Source organism: Microcaecilia unicolor, chromosome 2 (genome assembly GCF_901765095.1).
Source record: "Microcaecilia unicolor chromosome 2, aMicUni1.1, whole genome shotgun sequence".
NCBI classification, from domain to species: Eukaryota; Metazoa; Chordata; class Amphibia; order Gymnophiona; family Siphonopidae; genus Microcaecilia; species Microcaecilia unicolor.
Window position 1 is genome coordinate 52,880,971 of NC_044032.1, and position 9,926 is coordinate 52,890,896.

The 9,926-nt window shown below is 42.7% G+C and overlaps 1 long non-coding RNA gene across 1 annotated transcript; it reads left to right on the forward strand.

Annotated features, from left to right (window-relative positions):
• Nucleotides 1-2,482: 2,482 nt before the first annotated feature.
• Nucleotides 2,483-6,597, forward strand: LOC115461894. Its single transcript, XR_003940782.1, has 3 exons — nucleotides 2,483-2,568; nucleotides 5,397-5,398; nucleotides 6,586-6,597. It is a non-coding gene; the product is annotated as an uncharacterized LOC115461894 (long non-coding RNA).
• Nucleotides 6,598-9,926: the final 3,329 nt, after the last annotated feature.

Below are 9,926 nucleotides of genomic sequence, written 5' to 3' on the forward strand. Positions count from 1 at the left end.
TTCACTTCACTTGGACGTTTTTCTGTCATACTGGAAATAACAAAAGCATCCAGGGCTATAATTTGGACATTTTGGTGTAGACCTTTTTATTAACGAATAAGCCACAAAAAAGTGCTGTAAATGACCAGGTGATCACTGCAGGAATAAAGGAATGACATCTCCTTATTCCTTCAGTGGTCACTGACTTCCTCCCACCCTGAAAACATGTAAGTGAAACAGTACGTATCAGTCTTTGTGACAGCTTCAGATGCTATGGCCAGTCCTATTACAGCAGCAAGCAGGTTTCTTGAGTAGCCTAATGGTTGGTGCAGTGCACTGTAGAGAAGGTGACGCAGACCCATAATTCACTCTAACTATTATACTTGTAGTGGAAAGTGTCAGCCCCCCAAAAACCTACTGTACCCACATATTGGTGACACCTGCAGTCATAAGGACTTAGATTGTGAGCCCACTAGTGTCAGACCCAGTACCTGTAAAATGAAACTGTAAACCACTTACATTTAAGTGGTATATAAATACTTTGAAATGAATGAATATTGTAGAGGTGTATACATAGGCGCCCCGTATAAGAGGCTTGGGGAGGCTAAGCCTCCCCAGCCCAATCGTCGACTTCCGCTTGTGGTGCAGCCCACCCTCCCGCCCCGCGCATTTTTATCTTTTATTTCCGTGGCAGCGACGTCAATGAAGAAAAAGACTGCAGGCTCGCCGCCAGCTTCTCCCTTCTCTCTGCTCTCGCGGAAACAGGAAATGCATCACGGGACACTGTGTGCAGAGAGAAGGGAGAAGCTGGCAGCGAGCCTGTAGTCTTTTTCTTCATTGACGTCGCTGCCACGGAGCGTATGGAGGTAAGCTCCGCCCTCTTTAGCCTCCCCAAACAGTTGGGCTACCGACCGTCTATGGGTGTATAGTTGGGTACAGTAGGTTTTTTCATGGGTTTTGAAAGGCTCACCATACAATACATGGGAGTAATGGTGAGATGCGTACCTAGGACCTTGTATGTGAAATCCACTGCAGTGCCCCACTGCTCTGTTGGGATGCTTGTGTGGCCAGTCTACTAGGAAAGCTGGCTCTTCCTACATTCCAATGGCTTGATTTTGTGTGTTTTTCACTTGGCCTTTTTTTTTTTTGGAAAATGATGTAGTAAGCACAACAACATCTAGGAAATGGTCATTTTTAGAGAAAAAAGATAGACGTTTTTCCGGTTTGAAAACGGTCATTTTCACTACTTGATTTTTGGACATTTTCAGCAAAACATCCAAAGTCGGATTTATCAAAATTGTCCCTCCGCAGGTAAAAATAGAGGTGAAATGCAAACTACGAAGTACATATGTGCAGGGCAATTCTATAAGTGTGCACCTTTTAAGAGTCTATTCTATACAGAAAAGTAGACACCTAGCTCAACCAGGGATGTATGTACAGATAGCTGGTGTAAATGCCAGAGATATGCCTATGTAACTTTATAGTATTCTATAAATTACACATCTAAACATGAGCACCGCTCATGATCCATGCCCCCTTGTCAATACATATTATGCCAGACACATATTTACAGAATGGTGCATAGGAGGAATTTAGGGCTAGATTTTATGTATGGTGCCAAAAAAAGCATTATTCAATAAGCCATGCTGAAAGTTAAGTGTGGTTTATAGAATAGCACTTATGCCCAGGAATCACGCCTAACTTTTGGCGTGGCCATTTGCACCAACTGAAACTGGGCACATATCCACCCTTATTCTATAACAATGTGTATAAATGCTAGGAACACACCCGTTCCACCCATGATCCTCCCATTTCCATGCCCCTTCTTTTTACTCGTGTGTAAAATTTAGTTGTGCATACACAAGTATACACAAGTATATGCTAGTATTCTAAACATTTATGGAGTAGTGCATGCATAAATGTTAGCACTCATCTTATAGAATTGATCTTTCTACAGATATACATGTGTGTATAGACACCTGTCCTATATTGCAGGCTGCACATAAATTTTATAACATGGCACCTAGATAGGAAGTCCAAGTATTTTGAGGCTATATTAAAGATAACATAGGTGCTTATGTGTTTTTATAAAATAGCCTTGCAAAACCTGCAACAATCATGGGTAAATGCACTCGTGCATATTTTACCTGCTTGGAAATGTAAATGTGCCCAACTGCAAGTATTCTAACACATCATGCTTACTTTCTGGGAATGCCCCTGACCTACCCATGCTCCTCCCATGGCCAAGCCCTGTACAGTACTTGCAAAAGTGCTGTCTCAACACTCTGCTAGACTGTCAGCTAAACCAGACTATATAGAACATCACTGTGAAGACTCTTAAACCAAAATCTTCTTTAATGCAAGTTCAAACAAAAGAAAATAACTTACAGTTAGATGTGCTGGACAAAAGTCTTTGCCTTGCAGAACTGGGAGTCTGTTCTCTACCAGCTCACCCTATATACCAGAGGAGCCGGAAATCGCAGCACTGGCTGAAGAGTAGATGCTGTCAATACTTTTAAATGGTGAAAATTTGATGATGTTCCAAGGCTTTTGAAAGGCTTAAAGCAGTAAGGCACAGTGTTAGAACCAGTTCTTAACAAGTATGATGCATACAGATTCCTTGTACTCAATGGAGAGAAAATGGGCATGCTACAGCCCATCATACACAGGGACAAAGGGCCAGCCAATAGGAAAAGTCCCACAAGGCATAGGGAACAGGGACAGGTGCTCAGGAAGAGCCTATCACAAGATAACTACAAGTCCTATCCTACTTAAAGAGCACAGGACACGTATAAACAACAAGCACACTGCTTCCATGACTATGGGGGCAAAACAAGCCCCCGTATGAGTTGCACACTATAAAATGTAGGTGCGAATGTTATAGAATAGGGCATAGTGTGTAATTCATAGTTACTGCCAATTAATTGCTTGTTAACACCAATTATTGATTATTAATGACTAATTGATTAATTAGTTTTATGCACAGATCTGGGATCTGCACCCAAATTTGGGTGACCTATACAGAAGCTGGGAGAAAATTTATGTACACTGAAAGGTTGCATATACGTTTATGTGGAACTCCAAACACACCAAGAAGTGTTCCCTGTGCTGTCCAAGGAGTAGGGAAGGACGGGGGGGGGGGGGGGGGGGGGGGGGGGGCAACCATTCCAGGTGGGACACCAAAACCTGAGTAGATAATATCTTTATTGCCAATGACCAGATATAAAAGATTTCACACGGTTCTGTGTTTCGGTAAATGGTATGCCTGGCTTAGGAGTCTGTCATGTATCCCGGAGCTTCCCCATAGATAATTTTGTGAACCGGGGGCAGATTTTGAAAGCAATGCGTTCTTTGATTGGGAGCCAGTGTAATTTTTCACGGAGGGGTTTTGCGCTTTCAAAACGTGTTTTTCCAAATATAAGCCTAGCTGCCGTGTTTTGAGCGGTTTGCAGTTTCTTCAAAGTTTGTTCTTTGCATCCCGCGTAGATTCCATTGCAGTAGCCTACGTGGCTTATTACCATTGCGGAATGTTTCCCTTGGGAAGAATTGTTTCACGCGTTTGAGTTTCCACATTGAGTGGAACATTTTCTTTGTTGTGGATTTCACTTGGTTCTCCAGTGTTAGGTTGCAGTCTATTGTAACGCCGAGGATTTTCAAGCTGTCTGAGAAAGGGAGGGTATAGTCTGGGGTGTCGATACTTGTGGGGTTGTCAACGCTGTGTTGGGATGAGAGGATGAGGCAATGTGTTTTTTCTTTATTGAGTTTTAGTTGAAATGCATTTGCCCACGAGTCCATGATGTGCAAGCCGAGCTTGATTTCGTTGGTGATGTCTGTCAGTTTAGTTTTGTAAGGAATGTATATTGTGACATCGTCTGCATAGATGAAAGGGTTAAGGCCTGTAAAAAAGGTCTTTTTAAAAATTTTTGCCGAAAATGGGCATGCATCCATTTTGGGTCTGAGACCTTACTGCCAACCTAGCGGTAAAGTCTCATGCGGTAACCGGTAATGACCTATGTGTGTCAAATGCCACTTGGCATGCGTCTGAGATGCACGGCCAAAAATAAAAATTATTTTCGGACGCACGTATCGGATGCATGCCAAAAATGAAATTACCAGAAGAGCAATGTGGTAGCCAGGCGGTAACTCCATTTTGGCACACGTTGGGTGCACGTAGATGCTTACGCGGCTTAGTAACAGGGCCCCTTAGTATGCAGCTGTCAAGGGCATGTCATAAGTGTGTTTATTATTTTTAGATTCTTAATACACTGCCTTTCTATGGTTCAACCAAAGTGGTTTACATATATTATGTTTCTATTCTTTTATTAGCAATCCAAGGCAATATACAATACAGATGAACAACATACTTATACAAACAGAACTGATAGATGCCTCCGATCAAGAAAATTCTTTTCCCCCACTCAACACCTCTTTTTAACCCTCCAACGTCTTAAAAATTTAACAATCTGCTGTGTACTGCTGGTGTCATTGTGTTCCACAGTGGCGCCCAGACTCTCTGAAAATCCAAACCAATTGGTGATGTAACATTTCGTATTCCACATCTCTCCATGCGTAACAGCGCTAACATGTGTCCTCACTACTGCTGTAAGGTTGGACTCCTTGGCGATAACCAAGATTGTAAAATGGACTTTTTGGCTATGATGATTGTGCACAAGAAAAATCCCCTCATTCTACCTTGTACTGGTGGGATGAGAACAGGGCGACCAAAAAGTAATAGTGGATCCAAGTGCCAACCAATGGACCAAAGACGCAAAACAAAAGTTCAATAAGGTTCTCCAAAAATTGTGAACGACTGGGCAGAGCTAGAACATGTGACCCAAGGAGACTCCCACCATACCACTTTTCAAACAAGCAACTGAGGAAGATAGGCCCATATGAAAGGCCTGCCCAGCGGTCACATACAGGCTTAGCACAAATTTGTATTGTAACTCCCAAAGTTTCGCTGCTCTTGTGACTCTTTGAATTGATAGGATGTCATCCCAATATTGTGACCCCTGCAGGTCTATTAAGAGATCAGCACTCCACAACTCCGAGTATCTAGCATAGTCGAGTTCTTGGTTTACTTATATTATATGCAGGTATTTTCTCTGTCCTTAGGGTTCACAACCTAGGTTTTGTACCTGGGGCAATGGAGGGTTAAGTGACTTGCCCAGGGTCACAAGGAGCCATAGCAGGAATTGAACTTGGCTCCCCTGGTTCTCAGCCTGCTGCACTAATCATTAGGCTACACCTCCACTCCCTAATATCAGCTGTGTGCATTTCATTGGCACACATAGCAATGCCAACTTAAGTCTCAATATCTTGAAGTATAACCCTGGCACACCAGAACACACCTGAAGTCTCTTTCTTTTCTGAAGTTTCCTTTATTGAATAAATACAGATAATTTACTCACAGTCAGATGTTCAGAAGTGTCGCCCCAGGGCACAGAGACTCTGTAATTCTAATTCTGGGAGCTGCATCAGTGGTTGGAGGTAGAAATCTGAGGAGAGGCATCTTTATTGCAGAGGTGAGAGAATAGTCGAACAGGTAGAAGTAGCTCAGAGCTGGGTGACTGGAGAGTGCAATATCTCATTAGGAAGATATATTCAAGGTAAAAAAACCAAGTTCGTTCCAGGGAGTTTTAGCAGGACAAGTGCTGTCTGAAGCAAGATGGAGAATGCCTCATGGAAAGAGAGAGAGAGAGAGAGAGAGAGAGGGGGGGGGGGGGGGGAGGGGCCAAGAAGGGCTTACACAGGCCCAGGGAGGAGGAGGTAAAGACCAATGGGGACAGAGTCTGCCACCAGGTGGCAAGGGTGGTCCCAGAGGACAGCCCTCGATTGGAGAGAAAGGTTATACCTGGCTGACCTTTCAGGACAGAGATAGTAAGAATGACCAGGAAATGATAGCAGGAAGATAAAGTAGCCAAGTTTGGCTGAGAAAGAGAGGAGATCTGGGCAGCAGCACAAACCAGTGGTAACAGTTCTTGTACAGACAGGCAGGAGTGGCTGCATTGCCTGTGAACTGCATTACACACAATGCATTGCTCACGTATCTTTGCAGTGAGAACTGCAGCAATGAAAATCCTTAAGGAGTGAGAATAACAGTAAAAGCATTAAACACATTTTAGGGTCACATTATAAACTAGTGCAAGGCTGTCAGAGGACAGAACAATGACATAAGCTGGTATGTCAAACTATTGGCACACCAGAGTGGCTTTGCATTGGTATTTTATAATGGCCTGCAAACATAAGAACATAAGTATTGCCATACTGGGACAAACCGAATGTCCATCAAGCCCAGTATTCTGTTTCCAACAGTGGCCAAACGAAGCAGATATGTATGTGGAAAACAATATTTAATTGATATGGATCAATTAAATATTGTTTTCCACATACGTATCTGCTTTGTTTGGTGTCCATCTTGGAGTTTGCAGATCGATTACCCTGCTGTTTTCTTGGTCCAACAGTGGCCAATCCAGCTCACAAGTACCTGACAGGATCCCAAAACAGTAAAACAGATGTTATGCTGCTTATCCTAGAAATAAGAAGGTGGCTTATGGACTTTTAGATCTGAATTTATGATTGTGGAGTCATTTTTTGGTTTAATAGGGAAGGAGAATGAGACTTGATATACCACCTTTCTGTGGTTTTTGCAACTACATTCAAAGCAGTTTAAGTAAGCATATACAGGGTTAAGTGATTTACCCAGAGTCACAATTCAACCCAGTTCCCCAGGATCAAAGTCTGGTGCTCTAACCAGACTTTGATCCTGGGGTTGATCCTAGGGTACATAAGTACATAAGTAATGTCATACTGGGAAAAGACCAAGGGTCCATCGAGCCCAGCATCTTGTCCACGACAGCGGCCAATCCAGTCCAAGGGCACCTGGCAAGCTTCCCAAATGTACAAACATTCTATACATGTTATTCCTGGGATTTTGGATTTTTCCAAGTCCGTTTAGTAGCGGTTTATGGACTTGTCCTTTAGGAAACCATCCAACCCCTTTTTAAACTCTGCTAAGCTAACCGCCTTCACCACATTTTCCGGCAATGAATTCCAGAGTTTAATTACACGTTAGGTGAAGAAACGTTTTCTCAGATTTGTTTTAAATTTACTACACTGTAGTTTAATCGCATGCCCCCTAGTCCTAGTATTTTTGGAAAGCGTGAACAGACGCTTCACATCCACCTGTTCCACTCCACTCATTATTTTATATACCTCTATCATGTCTTCCCTCAGCCGTCTCTTCTCCAAGCTGAATAGCCCTAGCCTCCTTAGTCTTCCTTCATAGGGAAGTCGTCCCATCCCCGCTATCATTTTAGTCGCCCTTTGCTGCACCTTTTCCAATTCTACTATATCTTTCTTGAGATGCGGCGACCAGAATTGAACACAATACTCAAGGTGCGGTCGCACCATGGAGCGATACAACGGCATTATAACATCCTCACACCTGTTTTCCATACCTTTCCTAATAATACCCAACATTCTATTCGCTTTCCTAGCCGCAGCAGCACACTGAGCAGAAGGTTTCAGTGTATTATCGACGACGACACCCAGATCCCTTTCTTGGTCCGTAACTCCTAACGTGGAACCTTGCATGACGTAGCTATAATTCGGGTTCTTTTTTCCCACATGCATCACCTTGCACTTGCTCACATTAAACGTCATCTGCCATTTAGCCGCCCAGTCTTCCAGTCTCGTAAGGTCCTCTTGTAATTTTTCACAATCCTGTTGCGAGTTAACGACTTTGAATAACTTTGTGTCATCAGCAAATTTAATTACCTCGCTAGTTATTCTCATCTCTAAATCATTTATAAATATATTAAAAAGCAGCGGTCCTAGCACAGACCCCTGAGGAACCCGACTAACTACCCTTCTCCATTGTGAATACTGCCCATTTAACCCCACTCTCTGTTTCCTGTCCTTCAACCAGATTTTAATCCACAATAGGACATTTCCTCCTATCCCATGACCCTCCAATTTCCTCTGTAGCCTTTCATGAGGTACCTTGTCAAACGCCTTTTGAAAATCCAGATACACAATAGTAGTGGGTAGTGGGTTTATGGACTTTTAGGAAATTATCCAAACCTTTTTTAAACTAACTGCTTTTTACCACATTCTCTGGAAATGAATTCCAGAGTTTAATTATTCATTGAGTGAAGAAAAATTTTCTCTGATTGTTTTAAATTTACTACTCAGTAGTTTCACGTTGTGCCCCCTAGTCTTAGTATTTTTGGAAAGAGTAAACAAGTGATTCACTTCTATCATTTCCACTTCACTCAGTATTTTATAGACCTCTATCATAACTCCCCTCAGCCGTCTCTTCTCTAAGCTGAACAGAATAGCCAGAGGTACCATTCATAGCCTAACCGCTTTAGCCTTTCCTCATAGGCTTAAGTGCATCCACAAACCGTTACAGAATTCGCACTAGGCACGCCCCAATTTATAGAATTTCGCTGTTAAATTGTAAGCCCTATATACATGGGGAAATGTCTACTGTAGCTGTATATATCTTGCCTTGAGCTACTACTGAAAAGGCATGCACCTAATCCAAAATACTAATTATTAGGTGTTAGGCTATTAATTTGTATGAGAATAAGGCAATTGCTGTGAGCTAATACAGCCCTTTAGCATCTGTTCTTTGGGTTCAGCTTGGGGAGCATGTCGTGAAGGAGCGAGAATGGGCAGGGGAAAGAGCTTGGCAGTAGAACCCCAATCACTGATTTCCTTCTGCAAACTAACTAATCTTTCATTGCGAGTGGCAACCCTTCAGTTAGAAGCTGGGGGAATTGGGCTGTCATCACAACACAGGCTTGTTCAATTCTCAGATAATTTATCAGCTGAAAGGCACCTGTGTGTGCTTATTTTGAGAAGGCCTGCAATGGTCTCTTGTGGCCCAGGAAGGCATGGAAAAATATCACAGCTGGTGCAATGGTTTCCACTAGAGGAGAAAATGACTCTTTCAGTGTGAAGAATCAAGAGAGCTGGAGGGCTATTAATTCATGATTGACAGCAAAAGACTAATCACAGACATGAAGAGGTGAATTAAGCAGCCATCTGTTCATAACTTTCAGGCACCTAGCTGGATCCCTCTGTCTCCCTCTCCTCCTTCACTGTGCCTTGCTGGCCATGCTAACCTGCCATTTTCCCTGCTCATCTGAACTGCTCAAACCTGACCAGGTTTTTTAAGAACTGAAATATGAATTCATAGGCTTTCAGTAACGTTTTCAGTTTTGGAAGTCGAACAACTGCATAATAACCCAAGCCTGGGTATATTCTTAAGGTTTTGAAACTCAAAAAACTTTTAAAAAGCTAACAAAACTTGGTGTAAATGCTGCCACCTAATTTAGGCCCGGATCGGGTGTATTTTATAACAATGCCCACAACCCGTCCATTCCATGCCCATGGCCATGCCCACTTTAAAACTATGCGACTTAGAATTTACACGCCTTACTTTACAGAATACGCTTAGACAGTTCTGCACGTAAATTCTAATTAATTCCATTTAATGTCAATAATTGCTCGCTAAGTGGCAATTATCGGCACAGATTGGCTTGTTAACTAGTTAAGCTGTATGTGCAAATCCAGAATACAACTGGATTTGCGTGTGTAACTTAAGTTGCGCTATATAGAATCCGGGGGTTAACGGGTGCAGTGCAGGTTTGGAGGGGGCCTGAGCCATGACTTCTGCAACTGGGAAACTTGCTGCTTTCTGTGTTTTACAGCTCTGTGCACTGCCTCTCATCCTTGTGGCCTTAACTGTACGCTTTCCATTGTTGCCCTTCCTGTTGTGTTCTGTAATTTTGTTGGAATCGTGGGCTTGTGATGCTACCTGTTTACTTTTGGTGTATTTTTGCATTCTTTTGCTGTAGTTATGACTTCTGTTACCATCCGCTGGGACTGTTTCTCTGTTTTTGTTCTTTTCCAGCAGGGATTGTGTGATCTCTGGA